Below are 18419 nucleotides of genomic sequence, written 5' to 3'. Positions count from 1 at the left end.
AATTGCCTGTCTTATCCATCTAGATATGGAGGCTCTAGATGCTTGGCAACCCTTTTTCTGTCCTGAAAAGTTGATTAGCAAGTGTGATGAGCGTCTGAACTCGCTCACCCTTTCTAAATAAATTAATAAACAGCGTCTTACATCCAAACAATGAAAGGTTTGTTCTCTTTCATTCTGTGGGTTTGCGCAAAAAGAAGGAAGTATAATTTCTTGTGACCTATGGAACTTCGTTGCCACCTTAGGTAGGTACAGGGGATCCTGACTTAGGACTACCCTGTCTTCAAATAAACGAAAATAAGGCTCTTTGATTGAGAGCGCTTGCATGTCTCCTATTCTTTTGGCCGTGGTGATGGCCAAAAGAAAGGAGAATTTAAATACTAACAGCCTAACCGGAATGCTGTCTATCGGTTCAAACGGAGGTTTGGATAGCTGGTCTAACACCAGGGAGAGGTCCCAAGGGGGAACTCTGGATATTTGTATAGGTGACAACCTATCCCTGGCCGTCAGGAACCTCTTAATAAGAGGATCCAGGGCCAGCCTCTTGTCTAAAAAGTAGGACAAGGCGGCAACCTGTACTCTTAGGGTTCTCGTAGCTAGACCTAGATCTACCCCTTCCTGAAGGAACTCCAAGATAACTGATATTTCGGGTAGTGGGGCTTGTCTTGCTGCGCACCAGCGTGAAAACACCCCCCAGGTCTTGGCATAGATCTTCCTGGTAACTTCCTTACGACTCGCTAAGAGGGTATCTATTACCTTCTCTGAGCAACCCTTCCGCTGCAGGTTCCACCTCTCAAGTACCAGGCTGTCAGGCTGAAAAAGCCTGGCTCTGGGTGAAAGATCGGTCCCTGCCGCAGAAGGTCCACCCGGACCGGGAGAGGGAGGGGAGGAAGGACTGACCACTGTTCTAACATTGGAAACCAAGATCTTTTGGGCCACCAGGGAGCGATCAGGATCAGCTTCCCTTGTGAACGACTCAGTTTTTGTAATACCCTCGGGATCAGATTCAGGGGAGGGAAGGCATAGGCTAGGTAAAATGTCCAGGCCTGGGCCAACGCGTCCACACCCTCCGATCCCTGATCCCGGGAGAGGGAGAAGAACCTTTCTATCTTCTTGTTCCTCCTGTGAGCAAAGAGGTCTATTTCTGGGTTGCCGAAATGATGACATACCCAATCGAAGACCTCCTGACTTAGTTCCCACTCTCCCTGGAGAATGGGTTGGCGGCTTAGAAAGTCCGCTTCTAGGTTTAGGACTCCCCTGATGTGAACTGCTGACAGGGAGCGGACCCTCTGTTCTGCCCAGCCTAGAATTTCTAGGGACAACCTTAGGAGCGAACGGGACCTGGTGCCTCCCTGATGGTTCAGAAACGCCACCGTGGTCGCGTTGTCGGAGATAATTTGTATTTCTTGGTTCAGGATTCTCTCCTCGAACGCTTCCAAGGCTCTTCCGACCGCTGATAATTCTCGGAAGTTGGAAGACGACTCCCTTTGGTGTCGATCCCAGGAACCCTGGGCCTGTAGGCCCGCCATGTGGGCTCCCCATCCCCAGGAGCTGGCATCCGTGGTTATCCTGAGGGGGTTTGACTGGTTCCACTGAAGGCCTCTTCCCAAGTTCCGAGGAATGAGCCACCACTCTAGAGTGTTCTTTACCGACTCTGGAATGGAGACCGTGGAGTCTAGGGATGTTTCCTTCCCGTCCCAGGAGGAGAGGAGGAAGGCCTGTAGGGGCCTGTAGTGGAGCTGGGCCCACGGAACTGCGGGGATGCATGAGGTCATAAGTCCCAACAACCTCATGATCTCCCTGAGTGAAATATCTGCTGTTCCCCTGACAGACCTGACCACTGAGATGAGTCTCTGGACCTTGTCTACTGGTAGGAGAAGCTTTTTCTCTAAGGAATCTATTAAGAATCCCAGATAGATCTTTCTCTGTTCTGGGAGGAGAGAAGATTTTTCTCTGTTTATAATCCATCCTAAGGATTCCAGTGTAGTCAGGACGGTGGTCAGGTCCGTGAGAAGAAGTGCCCGACTGGGATTGAACAGCAGCAGATCGTCGAGGTAGGGGACAAGGGAGATGCCTTTCAGATGTAAAAAGGCGACCACCTCTGCTAGCACCTTTGTGAAAACTCTTGGGCTGGAGGCAAGCCCAAAGGGGAGAGCGGTGAATTGCCAGTGTTGGATCCCCTGAGGGGAAACAATGGCGAATCTCAGGAATCTTTGATGGTCCTGGTAAATGGGGACATGGAGGTAGGCGTCCTTCAGGTCTATGGTTATCATAAATACCCCTTCTAAAAGAAGTCCCTTGAGACTGTAAATGTTTTCCATGCGGAACCTCTTGTAGAGTAGATAAGTATTCAGGGGTTTTAAGTTGATGATTAGACGGAATTTTCCCGAGGGTTTTGGTACTACGAAGATGTGAGAGTACACCCCCTGACCCTGTTGGTCTACCGGCACTGTGACTATGACCCCCTGTTGTGCTAGGTCTGACACATTCCCTAGAAGGCTTGCCGCTTTGAGGGGATTTTGGGGTAAATGAGTGAGGAGGAAAATTGGTGGGGGAAGATGGCGGAATTCCAATCTGTAGCCTTCCTTCACTATCTGCAAAATATGAGGACTCTGCGTTATGCTTTCCCAAGCTGGAAGAAATCGGGAGAGCCTTCCCCCGACTCTCGAGTCACTTGGAGTCTTTTCCAGCGGGTTTAGGATCAGGGAAAAGGATTCCCCCTTTTGGTTTATCCTTCCCTGTGATCCACTTCCTATTAAAGGCCGCTCTTCGGTCTGAAGGTCGATTTTTATTCTGGGGGCCTCGAAAAAATCTCCTCCTATTTTGTTTAGGTTTGGGAGGGAACCGTTTACCCTTTTCTGAGGCCCTAGTTAGAGCCTGGTCTAAACCTGTCCCAAAGAGGAAGGATCCCTCAAAGGGTAGGGCACAGAGACGGGATTTGGAGGCCAAATCTCCTTCCCATGTTTTGAGCCATAGTGCCCTTCTTGAGGCGTTAATAAGAGCGCCTGTTTTAGCAGAGGCTCGAGCGGACTCAATTGATGCGTCTGCTAGATAGGCGACAGCGCTACCTATGACTCTAAGGGAATCTCGGATATCCTTAAACTTTGAAGTCTGTGGGATATGTTCTAACATCCTGGATAGCCAGGTATCCGTATTCCTGGCAATGCAGGATGAGGCCAGGGCGGGCCCAAGGGCTGCCGCATTAGCCTCCCAGGCCCTGCGAAGGGAGGTCTCTGCCCGTCTGTCTAGTGAATCTTTTAAATTCCCAGCATCCTCAAAGGAGAGGTCAGACTGTCTAGACAGTTGAGCTAGGGAAGCGTCTAGTTTAGGGACTTTGAAAAATTTGTTTTCTAGTTCCTCCTTAAAGGGACAGCGCCTTTTCCAGGTTTTGTACCTAAGTAACTTCTTTTCAGGTTCTGCCCACTCTTTTAGAACTAAGTCCTGAAGAGATTGGTGAACTGGGATAACCTTTGGCTGGGGTTTAGCTAAACCCTGGTACATCTTATCCTGTGCTGACACTAGTTCGGTCGGCTGCTGAATCCCCTCAGAGGTATAGATAGCTGCCAGTAAACCACCCATGTCATCTGCTGAAAAAATGAATTTGCCTGATCTAGCATCTTCATCCTCCTCATCTGTCTGGCTATCAATGAGACCTTCTTCCTGAGCCTCTGAATCCTCAGAGTCTGACAGAAGAACGTCCCTAGCCCTCAACAATTTTGGAGCCGAGGTGGATAAGCTTTCCTGTGAGGAGGGTCCAGCTGCTAGGGGATCAGGTCCTTTGGGTTTTAAGGCTTCCTTAAACTCTTTTAATGTGGAAAGCATCTCTGACTGAACCGTCAGGAATTCTTTCACTATTAGCGAAGTTTCCTTCCCTGTAAGTTTTTGAATGCACTTAGCACACAAAAGATTGGAATAGTCAGTGGCTAGCTTAATGCTACAATTCCCACATCTTTTAGCTTTAGATGTATGTTTAGCAGAAACACTAGAAGCCTCCCCCTGGGCAGTAACCTCTTCCCCTGAAAGTAAAAGACAAGGCTTTAATACAAAGGGAGTAGGGGGAAGGGAAGGGGGGTGTGTGGGGAATAAGGACCCAGTCCAAGTGCCCCAATGAAGTTTCTGGAGGTAGACTCACCCTTGGTGGCTTCCTCTGCAGCAGCGGTTAGTGCCGGGCGGTCCTCACGCTCCATGGCACTATCGAATCGGGCGCCACTCTCTCCCCTGCTGCGCTCCGAGCGTGTGAGCTAACGCCGATGGCGGCCGCCATTTTGGCGAAGACCGGAACCGGAAGCGCGTCATCACCATGCGCCGCCATCGACGCAGCGTCGGAAATGCTGGCTCCACCGAGAAACGGGCCTGGGAGAACAGCAGCCGAGTCCACAGCGCGGAGAAGTGTCCTTACCCGGCCCAGCAGGTAGGAGGACGCTCGGGAGAGAGGGATTCCAGCCACCTAGGTGTTCTGAGGTAGCCACTATCCCAGATACACCTAGCCGGGGGGGGTTTCCAAACATGGTTTTTTCCTTCCGCTCCCCCCCCCCCCTCAATACAGGGAGACCCTCCGGACAGGCAATAGCCTCACTGAGCTCAAGGCCTCCCAGGACCCATGGCTCACCTTCCAGGAGGGGGACCACCAGCCCCAGGCCTTAGGTCTTTTTGGAAAAACAAAAAAACGTTTCGCTGGGGGAAACACAATCATGAACTGAGGTGCACGGGGAGGGGCGGGGTTTTTAAACCTCTTTTTGATTGTGTTTCCTGTCAGGTGGAGCCAGTCTACTCTCAAGGTGCCGTCCTGGAAGACGACTCGAGAAAAATATATTTCCTGAAAACATCAGAGACAAAGATAGATTTTCCTTGAGATTAGAGCCATTATACAGCTGAAAAGACAGAGGGTAAGCAAATTCACCTTTACAGAGACACCGGAGGGGCATGTCCATCATGCTCTAACATTGCAACACCATAGAGGTATGTACCAGGAAAAACAGCTATATTCCAGAAGCTTGTTATTTAAGAGGAATTTAAATACATATGACTCAGGAGTTAGTTTTCTATAGCCAATAAAGTTCAGGGATAGATTATATATATATATATATATATATATATATATATATATATATATATATATATATATATATATATATATATATATATATATATATATATAAAAAACACAAGGGACAGTACTTGCATTCACTTAGAAGTGTCCCTTGTGCTGCTTGTTGCTGCTCTCCCGAGTTGAAATCTTCAGTCATCTAAACCCCCGCCCCCATGCTAATTTTCCAGTGGAGCGGGGTCAATACAGCTGCTGGACCTATCATAGGCTCTTGTAGAGAGTGCCGACTAATGCCTCGTTTCCACTGAGCGGATCGGTTCGGTACGCTATTTTGGGCGTTTGCATTATGAAAGCGTGCCATAAAACCGAACTGTACCGGACCATTCAGGGTCCTGCTTCAGATGTGGGGCCATAGAAAATGAAACAATTCCATTAGGGCGGAGATGCAATACATTCCACTGATTGGTGGACGCGCTAGGCATTTTTTCTAAATCCTGTATGGTCCCGACGGTCCGATTTGCAGTGTAAACGCTCACGAGAATAGACCGGTCCGTTCTAAATCTACTGACCCGAACCGTTCCGTTCAGTGGAAACAAGGCATAAGCGCACACTTTCTGCTCCATTCCTTGAAGCTGTACTAAATTCCAGCATTGAAAAATGAGAAAGAAGCGGATGAATAAAAAGGTCAGCCTTCTGCATTCATAGAGTGTTTAATATTTCAACTAAGATAGCTGCTACCAGCAAAAAAGGACACTTATTGAATGTAAATATCATCCCTTGTGCTGATTTTTCAAAAAAAAAAAAAAAAAAACACCACAACTTACCAAACTTAAAGCGGAGGTTCACCCTAAAAAACATGTATATACCATTCCATCCAGCATACTGTCGACATGTACAGTATGCTGGGGTTTTTTCCCCTCGGTGCGCAGGCGCCGTATAGAGCCGACTCGCAGTTCGGCTTCTTCCGGAAACTAGCGACGCACATTATGCGCCGTGTGAAAGCTTTTGTCATCACGTCAATCACTTAGTCTCTGAATAGGAACGCCCACTCTCGCGGGAGGCACTACCCGGAAGCCAGGGGGGGGGGGGGGAAATAGCTCTGCGAGGGTATGTACAGCGGAAAAAAAAAAAAAAAAAACAGCATACTGTACATGTCGGGAGTATACTGGATGGGATGGTATATACATGTTTTAGGGTGAACCTCCGCTTTAAGACATGCAGCATTTATTCCAACATGGCCCATCACTGTAGTAAGATACTTTGCATCATAGTGTACTGCTATGCATGGTCATGGTGAATGGTCAGGGGCCTTTCAAAATGAAAAACATACTACATTAGGGTGACCAGACATCCCCGGTTTCCAGGGACAGTCCCCGGACCAAGTCTGTTCCCCGTTTTGTCCCCAGATTGGATTTGAAAAGGGGCTGGGGCAATTTCAAAGACAGTCAGTGCAGAATAAAAAAAAAATATTTCTGAATTACACCCCCCCGCTCCGCTGATCCTACTAGCTTGGGGGGGGGGGGGTGTATTTATTTCCATTATCTGTGTCCCTTTCTGATGATCATGTGCTGGTCGGAGCCGAGGGAATATTTCTTCAGTTTTGGGTGCATGCCCATTCAGCTCCGCTCGCATGTCCTTAACCACTTGCCTACCGAGGACGTCATCGGCTTTGTGTGGTGATATATGAATAATGCCTGCAGCTAGAGGCATCATTCAATTATCACTGTCTTAAAGGGACACTAAAGGAATTTTTTTTTTAGCTAAATAGCTTCCTTTACCTTGCTGCAGTCCTGGTTTCATGTCCTCATTGTTCGTTTTTGCTTTGATGTTGCTGTAAATCTCTCTCTGTTTTGGACACTTCCTGGTTGCCCGTTTCCTGATAACCACAGTACTGGGAGATTTCTCACGGTGGTCACTAAATCAAGGAGGTGTGATTACTGTGTGTAAAACGAAACTGGATTGGTGCTGAGGAGTTTTAGACAAAGTATCACTGCTCTCTATTGGCTGACTGCCCTCTAGTGGCTCTCTGTACATCAGAGAACCAGCAAACAACAGCAAAAACGAAACTACACTGCAGGTACATTATATGATTGTTTTTTTATCTATTTTTAATCATTTTTAAAAGGAATCAGTTAACTATTATGTCTCTATGCCCTGTAAACAGTCATTTCAGCTAAAAAAAAAATTTCCTTTAGTGACCCTTTAAGCCGGCGATTCTCTGCACAATAAGAATGATCAAATCGGCAGTTCTGCCGCTTGATCGTTCTTATAGGCAGCGGGACGGGAAGTCCCCCCCCCCCTCCCGCCACGATCCGGTGCTTCTCCGGGCTCTCCCGTGCCATCGGGGGCCCGGAAAAGCACCGGATCGGCCGGTGCTGGCTGGGAAGCATAGAGATGACTGGTGACCAGATGGTCACCAGTCATCTCTGACCGTCAGAGGCCCGGGCGCAAAGTTATGACGTCACGCCCGGGTACCCGGAAGTAAACAAAGCCGCAATCGCGGCTGGCGGCATGAGATCGGTGACATTTTTTTCACGATCTCATGCTTGTAAGCCTGGGGGAGAGATGTGGGGTCTTATTGACCCCACATCTCTCCATAAAGAGGACCTGCCACAGTGATTCCTATTACAAGGGATGTTTACATTCCTTGTAATAGGAATAAAAGTGATCCAAAAAAAAAAAATTTAAAAACAAAAAGTGTAAAAATAAAAACATTTATAAAAAAAAAGTAAAATAAAAATAAAATTAAAAACATTTTTTTACTACTAATGGCGGCGATCAGCGATTTTTTTCGTGACTGCGACATTATGGCGGACACTTCGGCTAATTTTGACACATTTTTGGGACCATTGTCATTTTCACAGCAAAAAATGCATTTAAAATGCATTGTTTATTGTGAAAATGACAGTTGCAGTTTGGGAGTTAACCACAAGGGGGCGCTGAAGGGGTTATGTGTTCCCTGAAGTGCGTTTACAACTGTAGGGGGGTGTGGCTGTAGGTCTGACGTCATTGTGTGTTCCCTAATATAGGACGCACAAACAATCGATGACAGCGCCACAGTGAAAAACGGGGAAGCCGTGTTTACATACGGCTCTCCCCGTTCTTCAGCTCCGGGGACCGATCGCGGGACTCTAGCGGCGATCGGGTCCACGAGTCCCGCAACCCACCGCTGGGCTTTATACAATAACGTACAGGTACGTGATTGTGCCCAGCGGTGCCATTCTGCTGACGTATATCGTCGTTAGGCGGTCCTTAAGTGGTTAAAGTGGTAGTAAACTCTTTACTACCACTTTTACCTACAGGTAAGCCTATAATAAGGCTTACCTGTAGGTATAAAGAATATCTCCTAAACCTGTACGGTTTAGGAGATATTCCCCTCGCAATGCGCCGCTGATTGCAGCGGCGCATGCGCAGCGGGGATCTTCGGCTAAAGGCCCTGCAGCCGCCGGATCTTGCCAGAATGAAGTCCCCGCGTGCATGCGCGGGAGTGACGACATCGCCGCTCCAGCCAATCACAGCGCTGGAGCGGCGATACCCGGAAGACACGACGAGGCAAGATGACATCTCGCTTGGCGTGGACCAGGTAAGTTCTCCACACCTCGTTCCAAGGTAAGTATTTTACAATGAGCCATACTAGCTCATTATGACTTTTGCCTTTTAGGTGTAAAAAATAAAATAAAATAATATTGCTGGTATACAACCGCTTTAAAGAAACAGGGACTATGGGTATTAAAAAAAAAAAAAAAAAAAAAAAAGAAGAAGGATTATATTGCTCATAATTCCTGGTTGAAGCATGTCCTGTCCCTACTGGGTAGAACCTTACCCCTGCAAAAGGAACTGTGAGCATGCACATTTAGTGACATACCAAAGATGCTTTACTTCATGTGTTTGGAGGCATCTGCAGATACAGATGGCTTTTACCCAACTGTTAGCCATGATATATGAACCAACAAAACACTGAGCAGCTTTTGGAGACACAACAGGAAAAGTTTGCAAACTTGATTGATCTTTCTGGATATACTAGAGCAGTTACACCAGTGGTTCTCAACCCTCTAGTGCCGTGACCCCTTGATAAAATTTCCCAAGTTGAGGGGACCCCTAACAAAAAAAATTATTTTCGTAGCGTGGGTTGTCAGCACCCAAGGTAAGACAAGTAGTTTGCGCCCCTAACCCGCGGACATATAGCGCTCACCGAGTCCCTTCCACCCGTACAGTATTAAAACCCCTTGTGATACATTTTAGGATGTACAACTCTTTCTCTTTGTTCTCCTTTCTTTCCCCTTTATCTCTCTCTATCCTAAATTCTTGCCCCCCACATCCCTCTCTCTAGCCATCTTTCTTGTTCTGTCTCCTATTCTTTCTCTCCCTTTTTCTTTGTTCCTCCCCCTCTATTCCTCTCCCTTCCATGTATTATCCATTTTTGTTCCTTCTCTTACTCCCTATTGGAGGGGGGAATGAAATGAGTGGCAGTGCTGGTGGGGGATGGGATCAGTGGGGGGAGTTCTGATCAACCAACTTAGGTGCTCTTGATCAAGGTCATCTGCTGATCTAAGAACAGTAGTGGGGACTTTTAATGGCAACTATAATCACAGGTAGTGCAACTCACTGTGTCTGACTTTTCGGTGTCTCGCAGCAGTGACACCTATGCTGAAATCAGGAGATAGTCTCCTCCAGAACCTCCCACTTCACATTCCTCACCAGTCAGCTGACCTCTAGTCTCTGCCCCCCAGCCATGCCATGAACTGAATGACAATGGGGGTTATTTATGAAAGGCAAATCCACTTTGCACTACAAGTTCACTTGGAAGTTCAGTGGCTGTAGCTCCTAGGGGGACATCCAAGGAAAATAAAAAACAGCATTTTAGCTGGCACATGATTAGATAATAAAATCAGCAGAGCTTCCCCTCGTTTTAGGTCTACCCCTCAGATTTAGGCTGCATTCACACCTAAGCGACAGCCACGTTCGCGTGTAGCGGCAGATTTGCCGCGAGTACAAATGTTTCAATTTATTTATTTTTTTTCCTAAAAGTATTCCCATTGCTGTCTATGGGAAAACGCGCCTGTCGCGTGAAAAAAAGGGTCCGGGACTTTTTTTCAGGCGACAGGCGTTGCGCGTCTATGAGATGTGAACCATCTCCATAGACAGCAATGGGAATTCTCCCCTCTAGCGGCAGAAGCGTCCCGCGTTTTGTCGCTTAGGTGTAAATGCAGCCTAACAGCGACTGCACTTCCAAGTGCACTTTCAGTAGTGCAAAGTGGATTTGCCTTTCATAAATAACCCCCCTATGTTCTCTTTTGAGATCACAGATGATGGTCAAACATAGCAAATGAAGAGGAGCTTAAGGATCCTTAAAAAAAAAACACACACACACACACACACACACACACACACACACACACACACACACACACCCTAAACCAAAGATTTGATAGCCCACAACAATATAGATAACATATATTTGTATGAAGAACAATTTTACTCTAGAATTGGGACTTTTTAGAAATATAAAAATGTGCCATTAGAATCAACCTTAGCAATATTATCAATTGGACAGTATTTGCTTTTACTGGAAGGAATATTGTGATTGAAAAGGTGTCTCTGGAAAGGGTATACACATGCACTTCTACTTCATAGCATGTATGATGCAAGTCATTTGTGAATGATACAGCACCCAGTAAGCATCATACAAGTGATCTTTGCCCAGGCCGACTTTTCATCCATTGCACAATATCTCTGTAAAAAAACTCTTCCTATTCCAAGAAGTTCCCCCTGATAACACCATTAATGTAATGCAGTAAAAAAAAAAAAAAAAAAAAAAATAAAAAAAAGAGAAGAAGACAGAATTTAGCAGGGTACGACTTCCGTAAAGCTGAAAGAACAGCGAATGAATAGGCACATCACAGGAAGTGCACTGCTGCTCCTGATCACATTAGCATTAATGGGTCCCTATCAATATTGTATTGCTTTGTTTACATATCCTGGTGCCCATTAACCACCTCAATACTGGGCACTTTCACCCCCTTCCTGCCTAAGCCATTTTTAAGCTTTCAGCGCTGTCACACTTTGAATGACAATTGCGCGGTCATGCAACCCTGTACCCAAATGATTTTCCCCCCACGATTAGAGCTTTCTTTTGGTGGTATTTGATCACCTCTGCGGTTTTTATTTCTTGCGCTATAAACAAAAGAATTGAAAATTATATATATATATATATATATATATATATATATATACACACATACATATATATATATATATATATATATATATATATATATATATATATATATATATATATATATATATATATATATATATATATATTATACACATGCAAAAAAGTTATAGCGTCTACAAAATAGGGGATAGATTTATAGCTTTTTTATTATAATTTTTTTTTTTTTTACTAGTAATGGCAGCGATCTGCAATTTTTATCGTGACTGCGATATTGTGGGGGACATATCGAACACTTGACACTATTTTGGGACCATTCACATATATACACAGTGATCCGTGCTATAAAAATGCATTGATTAATGTATAAATGTGACCGTCAGGGAAGGGATTAACACTAGAGGGTGATCAAGGGGCAAAATATGTGTCCTAGGGAGTGATTCTAACTGTAGGGGGAGGGGACTCACAAGGGGAGGAGACCGATGTGCGTTCCTCTGTCCTGGGAACACACACAGGTCTCCTCTCACTTAAAAGGACATGGAACACTGGGTTTACACACAGAGATCCACGGTCCTACTCCATTACTGGGCAATCGCGGGTGCCCAGCGGACATCACGGCCGCCAGGCACACGCATCAGCTTCCCAGTGACGCTGCGGGAGCGCGCGCTCCCCTACTGGCTCGGGTAGACGAGGACGTCAGAGGACTCCTGCCCAGAACGAGAGCTGCACCGTCCAGCCGTCATATAATGGTCGGCGGTGGACAAGCAGTTAAAAAGGGGTAAGAGATCACTGCCACAGAATTGCTTAGCCGTCATAATAGAATTTTGGAAGCGGGAATTGTTTTGCTCCTTTAACAGTTTTGCTGTTATGCAATTGGTGATCCAAAAAAAAAAAAAAGAAACGGTTTACATCCGAATTTTTAACTTGGAAGGCAATCAGTAATTTATATTTATAATGAATTGTATTTATTAATTTCAGGTACTTATATAGCACCATCAATTTACATATACAGTACATTCATATCAGTCCCTACCCTCAAGGAGCTTACAACCTAAGGTCCCTAACACACATTCATACATATACTAGGGCCAATTTAGACAGGATCCGATTACCTACCAGCATGTCTTTAGAGTGTGGGAGGAAACAGGAGTACCCGGAGGAAACCCACGCAGGCACAGGGAGAACATGCAAACTCCAGGCAGATGGGGTCATGCAGGGCTCGACAAATCCCGGTCGCCAGGCCGCCATGGCGACTAGAAATAGGGTCCTGGTGACTTGGCTTGGAAGGGGGGGCAAAAAAAAAAAAACACCAGATGTGTAAGCTGGCGCCATCTGGTGGTGGCCGTTGGTATTACAAGTTAAGCATTACAAGTTAAAGCAGTGGTTCCCCCTTAAAAACGACTTTTTCTTATTCCACTGCCCCCCCACATTCCATCACGATTAAGGCTCTTATTATTTTTTTCATGCTGTACATACCTTAGTACAGCATATTCACCCGTGCATCCGGGCTGCGAGTCCCGCGGGAGTGGGCGTTCCTCACATGCTGGTGATTGACGTTTTGCCCAAAAACGAGCTCCCCCCCGTCGCGTAAGCCGCGTCACGATTGGCGAAAGGAGCCGAACGGCGATGCGCATGCGCAGTATATCGCCGACTCGCCGTTCGGCTCCTTTCGCCAACCGTGACGCGGCTTACGCGACAGGGGGAGCTAGTTTTTGGGCAAAACGTCAATCACCAGCATGTGAGGAACGCCCACTCCCGCGGGACTCGCAACCCGGATGCACGGGTGAATATGCTGTACTAAGGTATGTACAGCATGTAAAAAATAATAAGAGCCTGAATCGTGATGGAATGTGGGGGGGCAGTGGAATAAGAAAAAGTCGTTTTTAAGGGGGAACCACCCCTTTAAACTGCAATTCTAATGTAATTTTTCACTATTTTCACTGCCATCTTCTTCCCTCTAATTAGAACCCCCAAACATTATATATATTTTTTATCCTAACACCCTAGAGAATAAAATGGCGATCGTTGCAATACTTTCTGTCACGCCGTATTTGCGCAGCGGTCTTACAAGCGCACTTTTTTGTGAAAAAATTACACTTTTTTTAATTAAAAAATAAGACAACAGTAAAGTTATCCCCATTTGTTTTTAATATTATTAAAGATAATGTTACGCCGAGTAAATTGATACCCAACATGTCACGCTTCAAAATTACGTCCGCTCGTGGAATGGCGACAAACTTTTACCCTTTAAAATCTCCATAGGCGTTGTTTAAAAAATTCTACAGGTTGTATGTTTTGAGTTACAGGGGAGGTCTAGAGCTAGAATTATTGCTCTCGTTCTACCAATCGCGGCGATACCTCACATGTGTGGTTTGAACACCGTTTACATATGCGGGCGCTGCTCACGTATGTGTTCGCTTCTGCCTGCAAGCTCGTCGGGACGGGGCGCGTTTTCTGGCTCCTAACTTTTTTAGCTGGCTCCTAGATTCCAAGCAAATGTGTCAACCCCTGGGGTCATGGTCGGGATTTGAACCAGCGACCCTTTTTGCTGCTAGGTGAAAGTGCTAACCACTGTGCTGCCCTGAATAAATGAATGCCATCAACAAATTACTTTTTGTTATATCATACCATCTTCTTATACAGCTAGCGTTTACTGGTAGAACCAGGAAAGTGACAATGGTACCAACTTTTGATAGATCCAACAGAGGTGACCTCCACCTGATGTACAGATAAACAGTCCCAGTACAGAGGAGCAATAGATAAGGGGACAGGAAAGAAAAGATCAACCTAAGACAAGGCAATCCAGAAAGAAAACAAGAGATAAGGAACAGAATCCTTAAAGTTTCCAGAAAAGCAGGTTACCGTTGAAGTAAGGGGGGCGTGGTACAAGTGACCATAGTTAAAGAAGTCTTCAAATGTCAATGATAAACCAAAAAAAGGTACAAGCTGCTATTTTATTAAATTCTTTAAGCTAGGATCATTTGCTTCCTGTGATGTTAGCATAGGCGTGCGCACAGGGTGTGCCAGGTGTGCCCAGGCACACCCTAATCCCCCTGTGCAGAACAGATTCCCCCTACTGATCTGGCTCCCCCTCTTTCCCCCCCCACAGCACTGCCGGCTTCCCTCCTCTCCCACCAGTTGTTGCTGTGGATGTTTTAGGATGAGTAGGGGGAAGGGGCCAGTAAATATGTTGTTTACCGACCCCTTCCCTTTCTGAATGAAGATCGGGAGTGTGTTTGAGCTTTGGGGTGCACACCCTAATGCCAAAGGCTGCGCACACCTATGGATGTTAGGATGAGGATGTAGTGAAGAATCATCTCAGGTTAGGACACCTGGACAGGTAAATGCCCTTATATTAAAAGTCAGCAACTATACTACTTGTAGCTGCTGACTTTTCTTTTTTTTGGGGGGGGCCTGGAGCTAACCTTTAAAGCGATTGTATAGTCCTTTTTTTCACTTGTAAGCCTATAATAATATAATAAACTATACGGTTTAGGAGATATTCCCCTTGCAATGAGCCGCTGACTTCAGCGGCGCATGCGCACAGGGGATTCTCAGCTGAAAGCCCGGTAGACGCTGGACCTTGCAGGAAAGAAATCTCCCACGTGCATGTGCGGGAGTGACGACATTGCGGCACCAGCCACTCAACGCTGGAGCGGCGATACCCGGTAGACACGCCGAGGCAACAGGTCAGCTACCTCGGCGTGGACCAGGTAAGTTACCGACACCTTTCATATGCAGTGCATACTAGCTCATTATGCCTTTTGCTTTACAGGTGACCAAAAAACAGCCCTGTACCTTTGAAAACAAAGGACGACAGCCTTCCACCTGGCTATGGTTGCCCTCATATATCCCGAAAGGTTCCTCTAAATGTTTCACATATTATCTAGATCAGAAGATTAGACTATTCAACAATATTTACATTTTAGTTCCTGATAAGAACATCATTAGTTACATACGAACCAACCAATCCACACATTGTGCTTCTGTAAGGCTTCGCCTCTTTCCTTTGCTCTTGTGGCCCCTCCCAACTAGTTAGTTATAAAAATTCTAGCTATGCAGTGTGTACTATCAGATCAGTAATTGCAAGCCTTTGAGAAATGCTACAGGGTTAGACAAACTGCAAACGCCAAGCAACTAAGCGATGAAAAAAAAAAAAAAAAAAACACCTTGCTAGCTGCTAGAAAAATACCTTCATTCAGAGCCACCTTTTCATTTCTGCATGCATTTAAGTGCTGGCATGTGTGGTTACGTGGGCACAGCCACAGCATCTCTCAGCCTGTCATTTATTTGTGGCTTTCTACAAACATGTGTGAATGTGACCATCTAGGAGCGCAGAGAAAGCACACGGAACTTACGGGAGTTTATTGGAAAACGCAGGTGTACAGGAATGGTGACAATAGGATACAACACAGAGAAGCAATCCACAGGGCAACAATGTATCACAACACTGATAAAGAGTCTACGGAATGGCAATAGGGCACCGCAATAGGGAAACAGTCCATAGGGCGACCAGAAGGTACAGCAAGGGAGACCGATACACAGGACGGCAATATGGGACAGCAAAGGAGGCTAGCTGGGTTCAGGAACTCATGCTCAGGTTGACAGAGGGCCCGTGGCCTCTGGTGGGGTGGGCTGGGCGCTGAGTAGCTTGTCCCAATGAGTCCATGGTGGCAGGGTCTTGGCAGCCTCTGCTAGATCTGGGGGAGAGAGGCAGCTGGGCAAATGGGAGGCCAAGGGTCACTCCTGGAGGCCTGATCTGGAATCCTCACAGGCACAAGTTGCACACAGAGCTGGCAGCAGGGAAATTTATTATATATATATATATTTATATATACACACACATATACATACACACACACACACACACACACACACACACACACTACTTTCCCCAGCTCAGGAATGTATATCCGAGCTGGGGCACAAACTTGTGAACAGGCAATGTGATGCTGAGCATCAGAGTGCCCAGGCAACAGGCTTCATCCCCCCCACCCCACCCACGAGGCTGCATCAGGCACTCAGCTGGGGGGCAAGCTCTTTGTTCTCTAGCAGGGGAAGAAGAGAGTGCGCTGTGCCCACTAGACCCAGGTGTGTGGGGGAAGAAGGTCTGCAGCCAGTGTAAAGAGATCACAGCACTGGCCACAGCAGGGGGCTCTGATTGCCTGGTGCACCGTACACAGAAGGTGTGAAGAACTGGGGGCAGTGTGCAACAGCCAGGTAACGTATGTATGGCTCCCCCCATGTATGCGGCGTGGAGAGGTGGGGGCATGCGGGGAGCAGAGGGGCAAGATGGATTTAATCAAATGCTGTGAAGAGGGAGCAGGGGATGGGGCCAAGCCACTCTGCGTGTCTATGGATGCACACAGCCCAGGCTTAGGAGTGAGCTTGCACATGCACCTCCATAGTAAGGATCTTGCTATGGTGGCGAATGCAGAGCGCGCAGAAGCCAAAAGCATCTGCAGGGTCCCCAGAAGAGGAGATTTGGGGCCAATCTGTGCAATATCATTGCACAGAGCAGATATATATATATAACACACACACCACTTTATAACTGCTTTAACACACTATATATATGTTAAAGCAGTTATAAAGTGGTGTGTTTATATATATATATATATATATATATATATATATATATATATATATATATATATATACACATAAAAATTTCCAAACCGCAAAAGTGGGCTTTCTTAAAAAATGTGAAACTTAAGTGGCAGTTGGTCCTTGTACATATGGAACTTTGTGGCTTCAGATTTTGAATTGTATCTACCACCTGTGTGGCTACTTGCCGCACTTCACTTGGTCCAAACAGATCATTCAGTAAGGCCCCACTGGGAAAAAAAAAGTTGAAGCAACAACACCAGACATGAAGCAAGCCCCGACTCTTTTCTTTGCCCTCCTGCGTCAGAGGGGGGGGGGGGCACTTTTTTTTGGACACCAGGAACGCACGTGCACCCCATAAATTAGGAACACCATACATGTCCTTGCCTATTTTAACCTGATTGGCTGAAATATCCAGGGGTGCTTTGGAACTGAAAAGCACTAAAACATGTTGGTTGAGCTGGGTGGTCTTTTTTCAACCAGATTACGTTTCTAGTTTTTCCTCCGCAGAATAGATGACAGTGATGGTGTATAACATATTATTATATGGGATTTATACAGCGCCAACAGTTTTCACAGTGTATTGTAATTGTCTCCCTTTATATTGTTTCTAGATTGTAAGCCAACGTGCAGGGCCCTCTGATCCCTCCTGTATTGTGACTATACGGTCTTCCCTGATGTAAAGCGCTGCGCAAACTGTTGGCGCTATATAAATCCTGTATAATAATAATAATAATAATAATATTGTAAAATGATTACAATATAGAAGGAATAGAAGACCCGGCTTATATCATACAGGATTTATATAGGGGGGGGGGGGGGGGGGGGAGAGAGAGACAGAGACACAGAGAGACAGGGAGACAGAGAGACACAGAGACAGACAGAGAGACACAGAGACAGACAGAGAGACACAGAGACAGACAGAGAGACACAGAGACAGACAGAGAGACACAGAGACAGACTATATATATATATATATATATATATTTTTTTTTTTCCCCTTGGATAACCAATTACCCAATACTGAAGCAGCTGTGCATGCCAACCAGTTTCTAACTTTCATTTTTAAAATGTAACTGAAGAAGTGAAAGATAGAAGCCGATTGGTTACTATGCACAGCTGCTCCAGTTTTAGTATATCCTCCCCATAGAATTCAGTTCTTTTGCTTGCAGTCGCCTGTTTAGAACACCTGGAGCCGGAGACTACTGGTGCTGTTGACCATAGTGCTGTTGATCCATCATTATTTCTCACTTTAGCACAGGCTAGAGAGAAATAAAAACATTTGACAAGCAATCTAACTACAGTAAATTTCTTGGTTTGGGAGCATTTTGCAAGACAAGCAAAGTGTTTTAATACATTTTGCCTTGATATACAAGCGATGTCTTGATATAAGAGTAGCGTCATGTCAGAACCGAGTATAAAAAAAGAGAGGCGCCTTTAAGTGTAGCAATATGGTTACATTTAATGAAGCTACAACATTTAGCAACTTATTGCTACACTTATGGCCCATACACACAATCCGAATATCGGACGAAAACCGATCGTCCGAGGAAGAATCGTACGATTTTCAGATCGTGTGTACACTACTTTCGA

General features: G+C 45.9%; 1 protein-coding gene across 2 annotated transcripts in view; it reads right to left on the bottom strand.

Annotated features, from left to right (window-relative positions):
* Positions 1-18419, bottom strand: part of SHROOM1 (shroom family member 1) — a 131205-nt gene that overhangs the window by 111757 nt on the left and 1029 nt on the right. The window lies entirely within an intron of this gene.

Source organism: Rana temporaria, chromosome 3 (assembly GCF_905171775.1).
Source record: "Rana temporaria chromosome 3, aRanTem1.1, whole genome shotgun sequence".
Taxonomy (NCBI): Eukaryota; Metazoa; Chordata; class Amphibia; order Anura; family Ranidae; genus Rana; species Rana temporaria.
This window is presented reverse-complemented; position numbering and strand designations above follow the sequence as displayed.